This window comes from Larus michahellis, chromosome 3 (assembly GCF_964199755.1).
Source record: "Larus michahellis chromosome 3, bLarMic1.1, whole genome shotgun sequence".
Taxonomy (NCBI): domain Eukaryota; kingdom Metazoa; phylum Chordata; class Aves; order Charadriiformes; family Laridae; genus Larus; species Larus michahellis.
Genome location: NC_133898.1, coordinates 66,732,353 through 66,755,494, shown reverse-complemented (window position 1 = coordinate 66,755,494; position 23,142 = coordinate 66,732,353).

Below are 23,142 nucleotides of genomic sequence, written 5' to 3'. Positions count from 1 at the left end.
AGTCTTGGAGTAAGCCATGTGTAATCTTTTTTCCTCTGGCTGACTGTCTTGGTGGAAGGCAATATTTGGTGCCTTGTGCTTTGAGTGGGAAAACTAAGCGCACACTTCATGTCCAGGCACACTTCTGAAGAATGTTAGCATGTTGATTATTTGAATTCATGCGTCAAATAGTTTGCTGGAAGATAGCATGAGAGGTAGCATGGTGAGAAGGAAATTAAGCCTATTGCACACATATCTCAGTTGCGTTCTCCCCAAATTATGCTGAGAATATTTTGCGTGTTTGCAAAATAAGCAATGCATATTTCGCATGTTTTACTTCCCATATAACAGCACCAGCAGAGCAGCAAGTGTACCTCCTAGTCACTTTCCTCTTTGGCTTAAATGTCTTCAGCCAGAAGCTTCCACCCAGGTTTAATATTCATTTGTACTAAAATATTTCTTTTTTTTTTAAGCTTAAAGGCTCAAAACTTCAGTTCCTCATGGGAAAAGCAGAGATTGTACCAGTACAAGAATCTCATTTTAGTCTGCACCTGAACTGTCTCTCTATTTTTGTATTTTATGGTCCTGCAGTTCTTTCTACAGTCACACTGACTGCATTAAATTATGTAAAAAGCGCAGTCTTGTGACACCTCTGAACCAACCTGCAAGAGAATACAAAATCTCTCTTTTGCTCTCACCCTGACTCAAAATTAAATTCAAAAAATTATATGCAAATAATATCAGCAGTCTAAATTTAATGAATGGAATCAAGGAAAGGCAAGGGCAAAGGCATCAGTTTTATCCTCTACTACTGCTGAAGAATTAGCACTAGAATTAGTATGAATTTGCATTACAAAATGATCTTTGAATGACATGATAACTGGGTGCAATTCAAGTTTGCTAATATTTCTAAACAATAGCGGAAGATGAACTCCTTGGCCAAGGCTTAGGGCTGAAGCAAGAAGCACAGAGTTCCCTGTCACAGACTCGCAGGGTGACCTTGACGAGTCACAGAACGTATCTGTGCCTCAGTGTGAGATGGGGGATATTAAAACATTTCCTAGCTTGCAGAGGTATTGGTAAGGTTCAATTAATCAACGTCTTTCAAGAGCTTCACATGGAAGAGTCTAGATAAGAACAAAGTATTATTATTACTAAAGTGGACCTCTCCTCAACACTTAATTTTTCATTTTATATAAACTTTTTTAGCTTATATACAATGTCAGTATGCAGCATCATAGATCCTTCAGACCTAGTTTGTGTGGAGCTTGTCAAGATACAGCTGTTTTTAGCACTATATCCCTATTAGTATATGACACAATACATCATAACAGCTCCATCAGAGCCATTAGGGTGTAAACTGTCAATGTGTAATAAGATTACTATGCGTTACATCTGGTGGTGCTCTGATAATGCTGAACTAGGTACACTCTCATAGTCGAGAAAGCCTTTGAATATTGATGTGGCAATGTCGTTCTAATGAATGCACCAGTATTATTTTGAAGTAGAAGTAGAATATCTTCTCTACTGTGTGTGAGGAGCAATTTTTTGTAAAATAAATAACTTTTTGCTGTTTCAGAAAGCCCCAAAGATGTCCTCCCCAGTGTCTTTATGTCATAAGGATCTGCAAATGTTTCTATGTACAAATGAAGATGGTTTTGTTTGAAGGAAGGGCAAAACCTGCCATTCTCTCTCAAAATAATAGCCAAATTTCTTCAAACAGACATAATCAGATAACTGGTCTTGGATGTCACAGGCTGTAGGAAGTTTGCATTCAGAATGGCTGCAGAGTTAGGGACAACTTCCAATGTGCTTTTTGTATCTTCCAAAAGTTCAATTCTTACACTAAAAAAAAAAAAAACCAAAAAAAAATGCAGCTTCTCCCATAATATTAGTCAGAGTATAATTGTAATTGAGAGAGGAAAAAAGAAAAGTTCAAATAATTTGAAGTCAGCATCCAAAAAACTCTGCTTGATTGTCTAACCACAATCTAGGAAAGATACTATCAAGGACAATGGCCAGCAGAATTTCTGTTTCAGAAAAAGACTCTGTATTAGTAGGTGGGCTTCCCTGTCTACACAACACCCAAGCACCTACCAATCAGTGGTGAATTTATTCTCATACCTTTGTGAAGGACCTTTTACCGGGAGAACCGAATTGCTTGCTTGAGCATGGTCACAATAAAGTCTGTGTCAGAACAGGGAGAAGAAGTGGGCTTTGTTGATATTTTAATATCGTCACCAGGAATCTGCAATTCCATCTATGGAACTTTTGTTCACAGTATCTCGTTATTCCTGAAATAATGTGCTCAAAGTGAGCAAGGTGACAAAGCTACAGGAACAGCATAGCACTTGGCCAGCAGGAGCGTTAGTGCATCTTCAGTAGGTCTGTAGCCTCCTGAAAGCGGAAATTACTGCCTCTGCCAATCAGACTTCTTGTGACTGTGAGAGCTGTTTGATTTTCTGAGTCTGCAGTAGGGGCAACAGGCAGGCAGACCTACGATCAGAAAAACTTAATAAATTTTCTAGGGATATATATACCAAAAAGTACAGACTGAGCAAGAAGAGAAAACAGTACAGTCATTTTTCAAAATGATAAAAAGTCTTGTTCAAAGACTTTCTCATTAAAAATTAAATATCTTTTGGTGCAGCAATAGAAGGTAAATAGGAAATGCATTCAGAGACCTGACACTTATGCTGAATAACAACCAGGAAAACATGCTGTGGTCCTTGAAGGAGACACAGAGCACAACTAAACAAGGAAAAATACAGAAAAGAAAAAGTAAAATTAAAAAAAGCAAGTGAAATGAGGAGGAATGTCAATAATGTCACAGGTAGCATGAATATAGCCTTTTTCTGTTATTAGGGTGAACAGAAAGGCGTTGTAAGAAATTCAAATGCTTTTCAAGTATAGACTGACAAGGGGAAACAGTGGGACAAAGGGTAAACTTGCTTACACTCAGAAAGAAGTTGCTCATTTAAAAGAGTAGATAACAAAATTATGTGGAAATAATCTACAGTGTTCTATCTCAGCATTTTTGTTTTTGGCTAAAGTAGTCCACACAGAAGAGAGAATGAGAAAAGTCAAAGAGATGGATTAAGTCTTCTACTCAGGAACAATACCCCCTCTCTTTCACTGAGATGAAAAGACATATAAAATGCTGGTAATGATCTAGAACAGGTAGCAAAGAGCAAGAGCTCTGAGAATAAACCTGTCATCTCAGGTGTGAACACGTTGTTACCCTCACATGGAGTTCTCAAAAACATGCCACGGGGTTTTGGAAGAGATCCCCAGTTCTTCATGGCAAAATGTTCAAAACCTAAAAGTCTTCTGACAGTGTTAAAGACATTAAAGGAGGCTGTTCTTATTTGTCAATTTACAGTGTCAAGGACGGAGTAACCGAGGAGGAAAATTAAAAAAGAAGTTGACTCAAAGACCTTACCAAACTGAGCAAGAACACTGAAGAACATATGCCCTCAAAAGCAACATTTGCTGAGACAGCAGGAATCAAATTCTTCCAGAAATTAAATGCTTCTTTGCCCCCACTACAGGTTTAATTTTTTTTTTTTTTCCTTGGAAGGCTATTTTTGAACTACAGTCCCCAGATGGCTGGAAACCTTCTTCTGATTTCCAGCCTAAATTTATTCATAATCAGTTTATATTCATTTGTTCTTGTGCCAGCACTGTCCTTTTGTTTTAACAGTATATCTATGTTGTGCAGCTATTTGTAGATTAAATTATTTAGTATTACAAAAGATAATATCGATTTTTTAAGAGAAATCACCAGCTGAGATTATGAAGATAAAATTCATTGTTGCAACAGCTGTTTGATCATAAAGTTATAGCCTAAAAAGCTTATAAATACAATAAGATGTGTTTTCACATCACTTCAGGGGAAAATAACGTTATATCTTTTTATTACCTCTTTTTATGATATTCAGTAATGAAATACAGTTAAAATAAATTTCAGTAAAACAGATCTTGATCTGAAAAAAAAAAGCAGACTATGTGGAATCACTGTTTGTTCATTAAAGGCAGAAGCCTATTCTTCAACCTTGGTTCAAGTGACATGATGAAGTTCTCTTCTGAACCTGACTAACAGCTTTGTTACAGTTGGTTGCAATATGATGATTAATTGGCAACTGTGTAACAATCAGCTATTTTGGAAGTAGATTTGGACAAATGGATGTTTGAGGGAGGGAAATTGAAAGTGCCAGGCTGAGCGAATAGTGTCCAGGTCTATGCAAACACACTGTAGAGATTATATTGCTGGGTTGTAAGCCCTTCTGAGCAATGATGGTCTCTTTCTAGGTGCCTGTGAGTATTAACAGTGCTTGATGCATTAGTATATAAAAAAAAATCAACGCTAAGAATGATTTCTAGGTTTTCACTCTTTCCTGTGCGAAGGAATAATGCAGAGACAACTGCCGTCTGTCAAAACCTCTAGGAAATATTACTGGGATTCCCCTGCAGCGCTTTCCCTTCTGTGCAGGACAGACTGAAGATGTGTGAAGCAAAATACCAGAAATCATGTTTCTTGGCTGAATGACACTTCGGATTTACCTTCTGATTCCCATTATTACTTGCAGCCCCTCCAGCAACATCTTCTATCCACAGCTGGACACCTCATTCTCTGCCTTGTGTATGCTTAAGTACTGGTACTGAGCTGGTGCCTCTTTTCTCCCTGTCCTCTGCTCTATCCCTCTGTGTTTGGGCAGCACAGGGCGCTTCTTTATTAACATTTATTACCCACCTGAATAAGCCAGAGCAACACGGCTCCTGACCTGAAGCAATGCCTGCAAGTGCGTAGTTTGGCTCTCTATTCACACTGCCATTCTACATGGTGTCCCTGTTCCTCAGCAGACACAAGGTACCAGAGATGTATCAGAGATGAGGAGAGCATGTCTGCCGGCCTGCCCACCCTGTAGCTCCGTGAGACAGGTAAGGTGAATATGAGAGTGTAGCCGTTTGTGCCCCCAACATTGAGTCTTCCACAAATACTGTGAGAGGTAGATGGCGGGTATCACTGCTTGTATTTCAGCTGATCATGAATGTAAACAGGATATAGTAGCCCAAAGGATAAACTGAACTCAAAGGCGCTTGTAGCTACTCTGAAGCTTGTACTACAAAAAAATCAGAAGCAAGCCATTCATTGAAGTCCTGGCTTTCATGCACTTGTGTTTGGCATTGTTATTTTAATCTCCTGACCCCATTCTGTGTTTCTGTACTGTTTGTCTTCTCTGTAAATGTTTAACTTGCAAGGGTAAAAGTAGTCTTGTGTTATGGAGTTACTGTGCTAGGCTACTGGGATTTTTCCCTCTAAAGCTAACCTGATCATTATCGGTGATTGCTCAACATCTACATAACTTCGTGTTTTTCCTGTGTCTAAACAATTACACTTGGTGGCCTGCCAGAACATGGTGGCAATAGGAACCTCAGATGAATGTGACAAAAGTTTATACCCCACTTGATATACTTCAACCATGGCAATTTTTTTCATGTATACAAAGCCTTTTGGGCTTAATCCTGCAAATGCCTTTCAAAAGGCCCAATGGCTGAGGAGCTGTCTTTTCAAAGTGTTCTCTCCTTCAAGCCTGTGAGCCTCCAGTGCTTTCCACAGAGAGCCTGTTGACATTCATTTTCTTTCACTGCTGCCACATAACCTGAAATTGTTCTGTTTGGGTTTTTTTTTTTTTTTCCCAAAGGGGAAAAAAGAAAAGAAAGAATAAGCCCCCCCTTGCCCTGCTTCTGCACATTAAGTCTGTACCTGCCTATCGTTCATTCACCATCTCCATCTTCCCCAGGGTTGCCCCCATGTTTCTGCAGTCTGGTCTGGTCACAAAGTAATTTTCTAGGAAGAATGCTGGAGTAATTCTACATTTTAGCCTAAATAAACTCTACCTGCTCTGCATGGTACTTTGAAGAAGTTTTCCTCTGAAAGACAACGACCAATTAATTCCATCCAATGATATTTTATATATAAAACAACTTTGGAAATTAACACAAAAGTAACCTTTATCTTCTGTGAAAACATATTCTGAGAAATATCCTATTTATGCAGCAATTCAATGTGATCTTCCTTATCTTCATCAGCCCCTGGAAAAAAAGCACTTCTACAGTGATTCCCTGGCCTTATGACGGGTTTAGCTAGTCCTGAAAACCTCTTGGTAAATTGGCCATTCATATCTATTTTCAGTCCCTTTACATTGATACTGACATTATGAGATTATTATTTAGATTATGCGAATTTTGTCGAGTTGTCTATTTTTGTTTATGATAAAAGAAATACATTTCATAATTATAATATATAGACTATATGAACTGCAATTAACATGTATATGTTATGCACTATTCTCCTTTTATAACACAAAAAGAGATTTTGCAGATGTACTCAGCCTTTAAAATAGCTGAGAAAATCTCACTGAGGCTTGAAACTGCATACTTTTCTCATGCAGAAAACAGCAGAAAATGTTCAGAATTTATATGTCAATCTTCCTAGAAAATATTCAAATGGCCTAAAAGCATAAGTTGCTACTTATGAAGCAATAAGAAGAGATTCTGTTCTTATGCCCCCTGTTCTAATTAGCTATGTTTGTTACAAGCATTTCTTATTCCTGCCACCATTTTGGACTGATCTGGCAATTTCCTGCTCTTGGGCTGAATACTTAATCAAACAAGCGATGCTGCTAGAGCCAGTGGGTATGCTGGAACGAAATTATTTTTGTCAGAGTACATATTCACAGGACTGGCTCCAGGACGCTCAGTAGCAAGGCAAAGATATGAAATGTAATCAGTATGGTGAAGACTTTCAAGTGCCCATGTGCCCCTCCTTTGGAGGTGTACAATTTCAGAAAGCAACCTTGGATATCTAGAGATCTTAATCGCTACCTGTTTTATTTGCCTCAGCTAGTAACTTGGAGACCCAGTTCCTAGGCAGATCAGCTTCTTAGAAACTTAAATTTTCAATTCAGTGCTTGTCCAGAGTTCCCTCCTAGGTTCATTCACCAGTGCTAGCTCTACATAAACACCATTAAAATAAGTATAGCTAGATGGGAAATGTCTAAATAACAAGAGAGGAAGGGCTACTTAATTATTTTCCGGTGCTGAGCACAGGAATGTAAATCTTCAGTGTAGATGCATAGTGCTGAGGCCATGCAGAAAGGTCTTGTCTATCCAACCCTGGAATACAGGCCTACCCCTTCCCCAGAACTCCTACATTAAGAACAAACAAACAATTACATATTTAGATATCTAGAATGTTTACTGACTTCAAGTTTCATGAGAGACTACAATCAGGAGAGACTAAAGTAAATCAGGAAAGCTGATGGGAAAGCAAGCAGAGTGGAGTGATTCTCATTAATGACACCTCCAGGCCAAGACTAGAAAAGGGTGCTGAGAAAGAGTGATTCTTTTCACTTTTTCCTCAGAAACAAGCTCATCATTATAACAACACACCCGATCTCAACCATCCAGAGAGGAGAAAATTCCGAGGTCGTCAGGTTCACCCATGGGATGTTGAGTAAATTGAACTGGGTAGAAATTTCATCTTGATTTACTAGAGTTGTCTTGTTTTTTTAAAAACGAAGAGTTATACAACCAATATATTATTGACAGGAAGTCTAAAACTATTTGTACATATTACCTAGCAGCAATGAACATTACAAATGGAAACCTGTTGTTTAACAAGACATCAGGAAGATAAGCTTCTGAGTCTTATAGAAATAAAATAGTTTCTGATGTTATGTTTTATGGAGCTACGGTAGATCTTCTTTGACAAAAAGACTTGCAAAAACTTTCAAGAACATGTGGTTTTCAAGTTTTTGCCAATGAAAGAAAGGTCAGTTGAGTATGTTATCAGATTCTGTTTTTCAAGATGGTGAGTTATTGTAGCTCTAGCACTCTATTTTTTTATTTTTCCCATGTGGACCAGTCTAGATTTTATGAATATGGGGTTTTGTGGCAAGAACATTCCTTTAAACACCCTCTTTTTGTACTGTTTTGCCACAAGCTGTGGGAAAACTCCATTAATCTGAGATCTTTGTGGAGAGGCTATTTTTCTTGTGTTTGATCGGTTACCTGTTATAGCAATCATGGTATTCCAAATGTTATGTGCTCAAAGGCACGAATATCTTTTATTTATATTAGGTTATGAAGAGGATTAAAAACATAACAACTTTGTATAAGCACCACATGAGAATATTTCTATAAACAGAAATGAAAAGAATTGCAATTGAATTTGGGGTTCCCTTGGATGTGCCCTCTTGAGATACATTGTTAGTGCAACTATGTTGCTAGCAAGAGTGTAAATTAGGTTCTCCTCCTGAATCAAAATTCACAAATTTTATGTATCACCTGTGCCTTATGAGTATTACTCTTATGCTCAAGTTATGAGGGGATCCAAGTTAAAAAATTCTATTAATTAAACTTTTCTTTACCCATTGACTCAATTTTGCAGATATAGCTGTGAACAGGAATATTCTTTTAAATAGAGTCTTTTAAACATTCTTTCACATTGGAAGAAATGTAAATATTAAAGTACTATGTTAGAACATAAGGAAAATTTGGAAACTTAAGAAATTAGATCTAACAGGAAACAGAAATTTGGGTCTGATATTATTATTATCCAAGATGAATAATAGGTGAAATTAAGTGCTATTAAAAACTGAACATCAAAAGAGATCTTAATGTTCGTTCAGTTCCAGCTTGTTGTGGCAGCAATTTAGTCACTATATTTTTTGGATCACTTATTACATGATACTGACCTCTATCTCATTTCTCAGTGGCTTAACATCAAAATATACTGCTATAATAAATGCAAAATATGTGTACAAGAAACATTCTCTACTATTTTCAGGGTTTCCTTCAAGTTCATGAAGTGAAGAGTGTCCTTGCACAGATATTTATAGAGGAGACTCTGCTCTTTCTGCGTGATGTGTCCACGTTGAGTCAACCCAGAAGGTGAGGTCAACAAGATTTGTTAAAAAAAGCAGTCACCTGATTTCTGATTGTAAATAGGTTTCCTATTTGAAACCCCAGGCAGTATGAACCTCTCCACATCCAAAGGAAAAAGGTATTAACTTAATGAGGCTGTTCCAAGAAGAAAATAAAACAAAATAATGATTATTATAAAACCAAGATGGACATTTAGAGTATTCCCTCTGCTACAGTGCAGTTGGTACTGAAGAGATTTAGTGGATACAGCACATGGTTGGAAAGCAGTGACAAATACTGGAGTTTTATCAAAACATTTATCCTGAAGAATTTTTTTAATCTTTAATTAATGACACATTAAAAAATCTTGATATGTTAATAGAACAACAACATTTTGCACTGAAGTACATTAGGTGCCTTAAACTGCCAAACAAACAATGAATGTATTCTGCAAGGCAACTTCTTGACGTGTTGGTTGTTTAATCATTAAGAGCTAGACAAATACTGTAAAATATCTTTTGTGCATTTTTGATTGAGTTCTACATCCATTTCCTATTCCTTTTGCACTTGTTTACACAAAGACTTGAGCAAACAGGCTTTATTTGCACCTTTTTACACAATAGGTGACATTTATTCCCGTAAAGAGGAAACATAGAAGCAGCACACCTGAGAGCAAAACTGATTCAAAAATAGCTTTTGCATTAGTAAGGATTTACTGTAACCACTTGAGAGACTGCAGTTGCTTCTCCAACTGGATTAACACTGCCTGCTACGGTGCAGGTTTGATGTCTCAAGATACAAGAGCAGCTTCAGAGATGCACATCACTCCGGGAGATGGACAAGAGCCGCATCCAACCTTCCCACTGATAATGGGTGAGTTCTCCAGACAAGGAGGTAGCAACGCATTGACCATTAACAGTGGCTTCACACATTTTTTTCACTATCACAGTGGCTGTGGATGTGAGGAAAATTTGCAGTCCAAGAGAATGAAGACATGCAATGTAAAACATGGGCAACTGAAAGTGATATACCAGGCTTCTGTGTTGTTTTTGGTTTTGTTTTGTTTTGTTTTGTTTTGTTTTGTTTTTTCCCTCCTCAAGTTCATAGGAGTCTTGTATTCAAAGACTTCACAACACAGTGAAAGAAAAATTAACTTCAGCTCAGCTTTCAGGAAATATATTCAATAGCAAGCTAATTTTGCTTGAATGAATCCCTGAAAAGCTATGTGGCTAAAGAGGACAAGAATTAAAGTGCTCTAAAATTCCTTAATCTTCTTTATCTACTGCAACTCCCCAGGAGGTTCAAAACCTATTAGAAACCATGATCAGAGATCAGAAAAATACACTGAATAATCTGAACTCTTACACTTTAATTCATGAAGCTCAGAATTCTATTGTGATGGACAAATCTCTGACAGAAGCTGTTTGCAATCCATCTAAAGGAATGCAGAAAATAAATTCAGGGAAATCTAGATTTACTCTTGCACATTCTGCAAGCAGAAAAAGCTAGGCTGAATGAATACATTGCTAATTGTGAATTATTCATCTCACTCTAGCAATCAGTAACATCCACATTAAACATTAAAGACCTAGATTCACAAGGAGAGTTTAGGCACATAAATACCTCTTCAGACAGCTAGGGTTGACATTTAAATGCTAGTGGTATTCAACACCCACCCTCCTCCCCCTCGCCTTTTCATGGGTGCTTAAAAACTGCATACATACTCAAGTTTCTGTTGAAAGGCATCAGAATAACTTCCAAAATTTTAGCAGCAAGGAGTTACTAGATACCTGTTTTATTGCTTTTCTGTGTCAAAGTTCACACGATAAACGCGCTCTCTTATCACGCTTCTGGTATCTGATTTTTCATCTTATAGAAGTTACCTTCTGACACAGTTCCACAAAAATATTGTAGCATTAGCTTAAAGCCTGGAAGCTGAGTTTCTGTACTTCTACCTGATTGCTAACACAAGGTGCAGAGTCAGTCTCCAAAGTCAGTGGTCTGATAAATATTTAGATCCTACAGAGACTTACACAGACATGCAAATTGAGCTTCAAGAAGAGAAATTAATTACAGTTTGCGAGAATATCTATAACATCAATACCAAAAATGTTCATTTTATGACTATATGATGATTTCATGACTCATAATGATAATACAATTCTGATTGCTTTCCTGAGTTTTAAGTCTGAGCTTGATGCCTTTGCTCGGTTTGCAGGGAGTGCTGGCTGATAGCATGGTGGTTAGTGATTCCTACTAGAGCATTTTAGATGTGGTTGAAGCTTCATTACAAACAAGAAGGCTGAGACCCCGTGTCCCTCTTCCACGGTGAGCAGTAATCCTCTGACAACTGTGTTCGGGAATGACTTGACTTCCTCAGCTATTGAAGAGCAGTCTCAAGTTCCCAGGTTTAAAAGAGAGTTAATGGCTACAGACTGCAGGAGGACACTGGGACTTCACAGTAGCTCAGGACTGAGCTTCTGTATCTCTTTTTGGGTGCTGCTTGAGCCCACAAATATAGAAAAAATTCTTTAGATCAAATATGGCGTTTATACTATCTTTTGATATCCTTTCTCTGAAATAAAGCTGTGATTGCTCAATCTCTTTCTTATCCAACCACCTGCCACTTTTCTAGAGTTGGGTCTTTCCCCTCAAAGCTTTTCAATGTGAATTGAAAAAGTCTTTCGGCAGATTAAATGCAACAGACTTTTTTGAGGGTGTTCAGCTATAAGGATATGACAGTGCTTGTTGAGATCATTTCAATGTTACATATGAAGAATCTGTACATACATCATCTAATCAAACTCTCTGGCTTACTTTTCAAACAAGGAACCCAGAAATGAACTTTATGGCGGCTGGACTTTCCCGAGAAATTTTTCTTCCTCTTCTCCTTTTGTCAGTTTGGGCTCAAGTCACCACTTAAGGCCAGTATTAGCTTAGTATGGGTGTGATCCCCATTGTGTGAGCGTGTCTGACAGATGCCATAAAGGAAGCGGTGGAAGACAAAAACTCTTCAGTTGTTTAAACTTGTGCTGCATACACTACTTCAGATTCTAGGTATATGAAAAGCCTCAATCATAGATATTTACATGACTCAAATTATTGAGTTCCATACTAAATGTTTGAATTGCGATAAGCATCTGCTATGAAGCTGAAAAAAGGCAGAAAATACAACGGAAAGTCAACAGTCCTCATTTAACTTGTGCTACCATCCAGCAGGGTGAGAAGGCCAGGATGAGGAAAGGGAACAGTAAGAGCAAAAGTATGATAAGACCCAAATCTTGAACTCCCTTCAAATTTTAACACTTCTGGCATAAGGGTGTGAAAGAAATATTTAGTCAAATTTGTCTGTTTTTAAAAATATTTCACACAAAATGTTTATTTAAATGTAAGAATGTTATCTTGTGAATTCCAATATATGATCTCTTCAGCAAATAAAGCCCTTAAAGCGAAACAAACATCATGTCTGAGCAACCTACGGACTTTCCAGTTTTCTGAATAAAATCTCTTATTTATATATGCATAGGAAGTAATTTTATTGAAGCCAGAGACTAAAAGATAGTTCCACTTTATAAGAAAGTGTAGCAACGTTGTGAACCAAATCCTTCCAACAAATTAATCTGCAATATTTTCTACAGATGTGCAGTAACTGATTGCTAAATTGCAAGATCTCTGTCACTGTAGAAATAATTAATTATATCACATGATTTGGACCATATTTGAACAAATAATTAATATTCATTTTAACAGAATTGTAATGACAATACAGACAATATTTGACTTTTTCTATTTTATTTTTAGTACATGATTAAAACCTCCAGGTAGGTATTCCTATTGAAAGAGAAAAATTGGGAAAGGAAATTGTCCATCTTATCAATGGCAAAATAAATCTCAGTGGAATAATTATTTTGATACTATATCACTTTTATTTTGGAGTGCAGTATTCACTGAATAGCTTTTCTGGTAGACCTTATAGGGAGAACCTATTCTACTGTAGTTGTAATGGGCAATTTCCCTGTGCAGACATGCTTAAGGTCGGTGCAGAATATGGTCTTTGGAAAAAATGCTCCATGCCAAGATGTTTCATAGAATATTTATTTTTGCTTGTATTATAAAGCTCTGAAGATATAGATTTGTGAAAGGGATGAATGCCTACATGCTGATGGGCACTTAACAAATATTAATAGCCTGGCTTTAAAATGTGAGACAGCTGTTTCAGCTGGTTTCCACATGTGATTCCAAATATTGCAGTGGGATGTGAAGTCTATATATAGTTCAGAAACAGACCTCCAACTCAAAGAAACTCCTAGAAAAAGGCTTCTTCAGTTGGGAAGTAGGCATTTAGGGTGGGAGAACCACTTTCAAGTTTTCTGACTTCTGCTCTTTAAGGGCATTGTATCAAGTTCTTGAAATGTGATACTTTAACTTTGAAGGACTGAGAAATATTCTGAACTTTTCAGGTCATCTCCTATTTTGATTCATAATATTCCACTGATGTTTAAAATAGGAAAGCATGGATGCTTTGTTCAGAGTGCCCGCTCTCAGGTTTTTTTTAATGTGTTTGAGCAAGAAGCTATGTGCAATGGGGAGAGAAGATAGCCCACGTTTTTCACCTTGAACAACCACAAACAGTTTGTTCATCAGACCTTGAGCTGCGTGCACCTCCATGCATCAACTGCTGTGTGCCTGTCCAGTATGACCAGTGAAGCTCTGTCTTAACGGATGAAGAGTGCAAGCATATGCACAAGGGAACAACTTTGAAAAGTGGGATTTTAGCTTTTAGAGCAAAATACTGGTTCCACACTGTCTTCCTTTAAGACTCTTTTATTCTGCTTAGTAGATTAATTTAATCCTTTTGCAAAGCTACAGGTCAGGTGTGTTTATATTGTGTGATAGGTATTCTATGTAGTGCTGAAATTCTGGTTCCCCCTAATACCTCAACATGGATGCACTAAGGTGTACCATAGCTTCCCTCCTGCTTGGACACAGAAGTCCTTGCATGGAAAACTAAGCTTGTGATAAGAAGGAGGAGAGGGCTGATATTCACCCCCTTCCACCCACAACAGAGCACTCCCAAACCCCACAGTATAGCATTGGCCTTTGTATTCAACAGGACTCCCTATATAGAGAAGCAATGAGGAACAATTGCTTCGAACAAATACGAGACCAAATCATGCAAGCAGCAATGATGCTCAGTTATTGAAGTCTGGATCTGTCAGTCCCTGGGTCCCCCATTTAGCTTTGTGTATTGTCAGAACTGCCTTCTAGCTGTGGTTGATTTGAGCAAAGGGATAAAAAGGGGGAACCAGTTTCTGGACAATTAGCATCTGTGTCATGTGCTGTTCCAGCCCTGGTACAAAGCTCCCCATTTCCCATACTAGCCCTGTGGTAAATGCCACATGGGCAGGCAATCATTGTGGAATCGATTTGACACTTGGGTCTAATTAATAGCACCCATAGATGTTGCCTTAACTAAGCTCTGCTGCCGCCATCATATTATACAAGCACTTTGCAGATCTGCTTTGAGCAACATGACTGACATCTATCTTATGGAGATGTACTCTGCAGTTTTTCTGCTGTGGAAAATCAATGCAAGATTTGAAGTATATGCATTTATAATTATTTTATGTCTGTGGTTTTAAGTCTTTTTTTCTGAAAACAGGGCCAAGAAATATATCCTTTCTTTAGAAAGAAAACTGGCAAGACTTTTTCACTGTCAAATTAAAGCAAATTATAATGCTTTTAATTTTAAGAGTCTTTTGACACAAGTCACGATCATATGGAGATGGATTTAGCTACAGAAAGTCATAGTCCATTTCCCGTAATGGTAGTGATATTCTAAGCAAAGCCACAAAAGAAAAAAAAAGGAAAAAAAATTGTTGAAAAGACCTTTGCTCAGGAGAGGCTAAGAGTCAAGGGTAACACAGTGTCAAAGATAGTTGTATTGAATGAATTTGAAATAAAATACCTCGAATCAGTTAAGCAAATCATGTAGCAAAATATATTGCACAGTTAGAGTAAAGGAATTAGAATGTGATGATGTCAATCGGCAACTTAAATATTACATCTCTTTTTCTCATCCCTTCTCCTGGAACCATAAATTACTTGTTTCCCAGGTGAGCAACACTTGTCCATGCAAACTCTGCTCACAAGTGTCACTACTTTGCATGGGCAGCCTTACAAAATTGGGCCTTGGAGGTATGTTATAACAACCATCCAAGCAAGCTGAGGGTCAGAGGGCCTTTTGGCTTCCAGGCCTTAGACGGCTCTGTATGCATTTTACAGAATATAAACATTTACTGTTTGCAAACCCTTACAAGCATTAATCAACTCAGCCTTTGCACCGGGCTGGCATGTGCTTGTTTTAAAGGTTTGGAGGCTACCACAGCTTTTCAGCAGGACAAGCTTTGGAATATCAGACTGCTCAGAGCCAGGGAAGTTACTGAAGCCAGCAGGGGCTTAGGACTCACTGCTGCTAGCCAAAGGCTCTTCACTAGTGAAGAGGTGCCAAAGGTGAGGGGAATGTGACTAAACTTTGATTGTTTGTAGAAATCACTGACAACTTTCATCCTTAATGATCAGCTGATAACTATTTACACGTGCAATTAATATTTTCAGATAAGGCCGTGCTAAGAACTAATAGTTTTGGGGTTGTTTTTCAATTGAATATTAAGGTTTGTTGTATGACGATTAATTCCTTGCCTTTTAAGCAACGCTCCTTTGGAGCTGAAAGCAGCTCTAGACTTTTACATTACACCTCTCTCCTTCTGTTTCTATAATATTGTGTTTAATTCAAGCCCTTAAACTTTCTATAGGAATCTGCTGGAACAACAATCTCCCTTTACACATATATTTTCTTTCTTTTCCCCTGTCTAAAAATTTAATGATTTTTGTAATATATATTTTGCTAAATTCCTCTGAAGCTGTTTTTCTATTAAACACAGTTTTTGGCTTGGTTTGTGAAAACTACACATTAGCGAAGCTTTTGACTAAGATTGTTTTTGTTGTTGCTTGCTAACCTTGTAACGTTAGAAAAAAAATCAAGTGTACTGATCAACACAAATATACATTTGCTCAATATCTGAAAGGTAAATAATTATGTTGTTGCTAGAGAGGTAAATGTTCTCCATTCTTTTTGTGTTTATTCACTTAATTGCACCTGCAAAGGCTCAGAATCATTTAATGTATGTTACTATTGCTAAATGCTAAATACAGATAAAAACAAGTGTTGAAAGGAAAATGTGTGATCAGCCTCTGTGATGGCATTCACACATGCATTTTGTATATTTTGACACAAGAGTTAAGATCCTGAGTACTTACTTACATATGTAATCATGTAGTTATGGTGTGTCAAGAGCATACATTCTGATTCATTATTGATTGGGAATTCGGGAACTGGATTAGGGTTTATGTAAAAAATTGTTGGAACTTCAGAATCGAATTAAGGCCAACTTCAAATATCTTTACTCTAAAGAGCTCAAAAGCTGCAGAAGTAGTATGCTGGTATTCCATTCAAGTGGAGATGTAAACACTTGTTCCATAGTGAATAAATCTCAAATTGCTGTATATATGAGGGCATTTCTTTGCCTGTAGATCTTCAAGAGTCCATTGAGTTCAATGGAGCTGCAGAAATTCACATTGACGAAGCATCTGGCTCTTTGCGTCATGTAAATTGGATATTAACAACAGCATAAGGTCATTTTGTCCATTTTTCTGCCATGGTGAGATTATTACCTGCAGTTTATTGCTCAATTCAGTTTATTAAAATCATAAGACTTCTCTTAATTCCTATGGAAACCCATTCATTTCAGACTTTAATTATGCTCACAGTTGCAGACTATTTCCTTGATGTGCAAAAACATTCTTTAGTTTCCTTTCCTTTAGGTAATTTTTTTTTTTTTATAGACAGCTAAATATATTGTTCCACTCGGCGAAATTCTCTCTTATTGTCTGGGCAGGTCACTATGTTTGAGCTCTGGCCTCTTAAAATTATAACAAACATCTCAAGACAAAGCAATGCAATGGTACTGTTAGTGAAATGGGAATTTTTTCTTATCAGATCATGTTGTTTTATTTTTTAAATGCTCTACTCCCATAACCTGTATCCTCTTCTACAAACTTAAGTTTGTGAAGGAGCGTGTGTAGGAGAATGAGTGTTACTTTGGCACAAGATGAAACACTCTTCAAAGTAAATTCTGGCCAAGCAGTTCAGCTAAATACTTGGTAGTTTTAGGCACTGGGTTTGAACATTCTTTTCTGGGTTCATATGCCTTTATCTTCTGAGGACATTTCATGATCAACGCTTTTCATGGCCCTCTTTTGCATGTTTTTCAGTCAAAGGCTTTTTTCCCAGCTTATAGAAATGGGAATTCAGAGCTTCAGCTCTCCAAGACTAGGTGGTATCTAAAATTTCCCAGGAAAACTTCCCTGAAGATTCACCCTGTCACAGATCTGGCTTACAGCTCATTGCTTCTGTGACATTTGATGGTGAAAACAGTCAGACCTACTAGCTTTGCAGAGCCACCTGCATTTTAGTTAGTGAAAAGAAAAATCCCAAAAGAAAAAGAACTAGACAAAACAGGGGAATACATCAGTTTTCTTAACATACTTGAATATTTTGGGCCATTCAGGAGTCCAGGAATTTCAGTGTAGTACATACCTTCATATATTTTGACTAGCCTCCTTTGAATAGTAGATTTCCTTCTTCCCTTTTACATTTCCTTCCTTTGTTGCCAGCTTCCCACTTTCTCACATGCTGTCAGTTGAAAAGTCTCTGTCTGCCAGAAAAAACTTTCCCAATAGTTCTTCCATCCTTCTCAAACTTCTTTCTCTTTTATGCCTCTTAGGCTTTTCCAGCATAAGGTTTAACTTAGCCTAATGTGAACACTTGAGGTGCATTTGATACACCTCAAAGTGACTTTACCCTGTCTATTAATTATAAAGAGAATCCAGGATGACTAGCTCAGATGCAGGAATCTTCATAGCAGCTACCTAAATCTGAGTAGATGAATTTTGCACCTGGGCTGAGTGTTGATGGGCTGAAATACGTCTGCAAACTTTTGTCAGTCCTGGTAGATATTTGCTGGGATCAAAGGCAGTTTGAGCAAATTGCTGGTTTGTGAAGCTCTGCAAAGAACTAGGTCCCACTGGGAAATGTTGCAGGCTAGTGTGGGAGATACAGGGGGGAGCCCGTGAGAAGATGGTGCATGCCTATTGCCTCCAAGTGGAAGTGTGCTTCCCCTTGGTGCAGTTAACTGGTCTTTCAGGAGCACTGAAATTGCATAGAACCCAGAAAAAGCACTGAGCCTGAATGCAAATTTTGCCTAAAAGAACATAAAAGCATAGTGTGACATGAAATAGATTGTATTAGATGTGTGTGGGAGGTCTGCATACAATTCATACCAATAAAACCAGAAGAAAACAATTTAACACCAAAGTTCAAATTCAAAGCAACTAAAATAAAATTCAATAAACAAAATGCCCCACTGAAGAGTATGTTCAGTTTACAGGGGTTTGCATTTGTGAAAAAGACTTTAATTGCCTACTCCCACCTACAAAGCCCATCAGCTTTGTAGCCCAGCCTTTCACACCAGAAGAATAAAGAGAGCACTTATTAAAGAGCACTTAGCAATGTTCAGGCAATCGGCTCATTCAAGTGGCTAATACTCTCAATCCTGTAATTTGGTGCCTAGAGTGCCTTGCACAAATACTGAACTATCTGTTGGACTGCCCATTATTGTGTGGCTGAGATGATACTCACCTGAATTGCTACCAAGTCTCATAATACAAACTATCCTGTCTGATCTCTAAACATATGTAGTCAGAGAGTCTCAGGAACACTGTGGTTGACAAAAAGGACAGGGACATGCCGTGAGATTGAGCTGTCAAAAGTCTTTCACAGAATCACATGAATGGCAGGGGTTGGAAGGGACCTCTGGAGATCACCTAGTCCAACGCCCCTGCCAGAGCAGGGTCACCTAGAGCAGGTGGGACAGGAATGCATCCAGGTGGGTTTTGAGTATCTCCAGAGAAGGAGGGTCCACCACCTCCCTGGGCAGCCTGTTCCAGTGCTCTGTCACCCTCTAAGTAGAGAATTTTTTCCCCATCTTGAGATGGAATTTCCTGTTTTCCAGTTTGTGCCTCTTGCCTCTTGTCCTATCTCTGGGCACCACTGAAAGAGTCTGGCCCCATCTTCTTGACACCCGCCCTTTAGATATTTATAATAATTTATGAGATCCCCTCTCACTCTTCTCTTCTCCAGGCTAAGCAGACCCAGGTCTCTCAACCTTTCCTCATTAAGAGAGGTGCTCCATTCCCTTGATCATCTTTGTAGCCCTCCACTGGACCGTCTCCCGTAGTGCCCTGTCCTTCATGAACTGGGGAGCCCAGAACTGGACACAGTACTCCAGATGTGGCCTCACCAGGGCAGAGTAGAGGGGGAAGATGATCTCCCCTGACCTGCTAGCCACGCTCCTTTTAATGCACCCCAGGACATCATTTTCCTTGCCCTAGTGTCAAAGAAAAGAAAAATTCCTGGCGATAGAGTTGAAAAGAAAAAAAAGATTCACTACTCACTTGTATAAAGAATTATGTAAGTTGCAAAAATACTTTTTTCCCTCAGTTCAACCAAATAGTCAGTGATGTGATGTCTCTTTCTTATAGTGAGGAAGCATTATAATCTTTTTCTTTAATGAACACAATATTTTACACTGCCACTTAATAAAATGCGCGTCGCGCACAAAGAAGTGTACACCTGATTCAAACAGGAGTAATAACCCTGTTCTGTACTTCAGTGTCCCCTTTGTAAGATGGTGCCTTCTTAATGTTGTGTTTGATAGATTCTTCTACACAAAACCTGATTAACTTGATTTGTAATTTAATAAGTATTAACTGCAAGTAGGCACAGTCTTTGAAAATAGTATTGCTCACCACAAGTGGAAGTCGCCCACGTATTTTCTTTGGACTTTTTTGGGTGTATTTAGATTCTTAGCTCTGCCCACTCTCTATCTATTTTGAATGTGTTTTGAATTAGTCACATGAGCTAACACTCAAGGTTTTCCACCAGATTTTAAATTCTCTTTGCATCTAAGGGTGTGTGGGGACTTAGAAACAGATGCGAAGGTCTAAATATACATGCTTAAGTACCATGTTGAGTTCTATAATAGATGTTCGATGTTTTTTATATCTAGCCAGTTAAATCTTAGAACAAGTGATATCTTTGAAAGGAAAACTATAAGAAAAGCTTTTATAGTAGTAAAGTACAACTGTGCTGTTTCTTCTTCCTTTTCTCTCTGAATATCATGTTTGATTTCAGAGATGCTGATAGGTCTCTATGAGATTCAACAGATTGCCTTCACGTCAATAATTTTGTTTCTGGTTTTGTTTCACCCACAGAGTTTTGCTTCAATTTAAAATTGAAGAGTACCAGGTTCTTAAAATGGAATCAAACTGGCAACAGTATTTTTGTAATGTTTAGTGACTAGAATAATTTTAAACTATACAATTTTAATGGTTTCCATAACTTGAATCAAGTTTGCTCAAAACACAGCTTGATTTTCTTGAAATCTAGCTGAAGTTTATTGAGGTTTATTGATGTTCTATGGACAACCTCTAAGTATTTCAAACTGCTCAATTTATACTCCTAGAAGACTATAATTAGAGCTAAAAACTGCAAACATTTTTAGCAGAAAAAAATTGTTATTTTTCATATACCTCAGAGTTCAGTCCTACTCTCATCACAAATTAAGTAGTTCTTAAGATGTCTCATTATAACTTCCATTTTCTGTGAGAGGAATAACACTGATTTAGACAGAATATAATTACATTCACAGCTTTAACCCTTTCTTATTTTAATAATTTTGTTATTAAACATCTGGTATGCAGCATATTTTACATGAGTTTACTTGCCTTACTTACTGATTTGATTGTCATTCCAGTGGAATGTAATTCCCTAATGTGCAGGGAACAATAGAAAAATGTTTATATGTGCTACAGAACGGACAGGCCATACAGAAATATCCTGCACCTCTATAGTATGGCTGTCTAGAACATCTGCTCACTAATCTAAACATTATCTTACACATCTGGATTGACTGGCCGTGTATCCAAGTCCACAGTATGTTACCGGCATAAAATCATGACAGTTACCACTTGTTAGGAATCTAACGGAGAAACAGAAGACTGGATGAATGACTTTCTTGTTGATCTTCAAAATGAGGCATTTTTCAGTGAAAGTGCTAGAAACTCCTCTTGCTGCTGCTCTAACTTTACAGATGATGAAGACAATAACTAATTCCCATAGACAATTATTCTATCACTTTTTACAGGCATCAAGTTAACATGAAATGAAATAATCGATAACAGAAATTATCCAGTCTTCATTATTCTTGAAACAAACTTAAACCTATCATGCCTTACCTTTGGAAAGCACAGGATTCTGCTTGTAAGAAAGCCTGCCACTTCATCCTGTAGTTTTGGGGTGGCAGAGGTCAACAGCAAATATATAAGCAGTGTGTATATTTTGCTTAAATAAACAATTGTAAACTGTTGCTGATGGCTTCAGTTTAATTTCAAATTCTCAGCAAAATCTGGGTATCTCAGAGTATACAAAAACTCCCTCCTGACAAAAACTGCACTCACTGACCGAAAATGTTAAGAAAGTGTAGAAAAAGAACCTTTACCTTCAAATGAACATGAGACCATGGCTACGGGGACAAAAAAGTTGACATATGATGTACAGCACTGATAATTCGTTACATGAATGCAATTAAGAAATCCCAGCTAAATCTGCATCTGGATGCATTTTACTGTACCCATGCTGTGATCCATCTCCCTCTAGGTGAAACATAAGTTGATGTGGCAGAGTGCCATGTGGACTAGAGATTAGCCATTATAGGAACTAGAGATTGATTATAGGTTCAAATTTAAGACCTGTATGATGGAAAGACAGTTCTTCAATACAAATTTAAATGCACACAATATTTCTAAGTGAGATGAAATGAAGAACAATGTTTTCTTCTCAGCATTTGACACAACCTTTCTGTAAGAATAAAAAAATTCCTTGGGGAATACTGAGAATTCAGGTTTAATGTGTCATCTCTTGTATTAAACCTTGAATTTATCCAAACAAATCAACATTTTAGAAAAAGACTCACAATCACAGATCCAACTACATTTGCTGCTGATGTTCTCAGGCCTATCAATTTATTCTCTTTAGAAGAACAATAGTATGTTGCTCTTTTGTAAAACAAGCTCATTAGAAGTGTTAGCAACTCCATTTTTCACACATAAATTAGTGAGAATTTTAAATCTGGCTTAAATATGGTGTACACACATGTTTCTGGGTGTAACCTAGTCCATGATTATTTCCAGAGCTGGCAAATGCTAGAAGAAACATACTGTGAACATTCATTTGCAATTTTAAATGAATTTCATTGACTTTGTAGATATAACTATTTTATTCACTTTCCATCAATATCCTCTCACAAACAAGTTTCCTGGCAAGGGTGTTTTCTAGAGCACAGGGTTTTATATGAAAAATACAGACTGTTAGCTACAAACTGATTTTAAATTGGTAATCAAGAAGATATATGGACAAAAATGCATATTCTAAGAGTCACAGCCCTCCAATCAGCAAACAAAAAAGTCACCATGTGATTATTTCTTCAACCGAAATAGCTTGGATTATGAATTTCAGTTCTTCACAATGAACTATGAATGAGCCGCAGACCAAGAATTATAGAAATTAGTTGGCAAATCATTTCAAATAACAAATAAATTAGAGTGAATCATGATGCATTTGTGAAAATGTCACAATTACTATGCTAATAAGTTTAAATTTACATAGTGCCTTTCATCCGAATGGATCCTAATGATGTATAATCTCAACATCCGGAGGAGGCATGATGTGACAAAGGCTGAGAAAAAATGTCTAATATTACTTTGTTAATACACAGAAAATGATACTTTATTTTTCAAGCTGTATTAATGTATTTAATTGCTATCAATAAAATAATCAAGTGCTTTTTGTTTCTTTTCCTCTACTCCTTGTTTTTTTCTTATTGCGGTGCCAGTATTTCATTTTTTCACTTTCCTGTTTTTAACATTTTTTTTCATTCCCACTGTATTTTCATTTTTTTTTTGTTTTTCTGCTACTTTTTTTTTTATTTATTTATTTCCTTGTGCATATATTTTTTTGTATTTGCTTTGTGCTTCTTCTCTTCCATCTGTCAC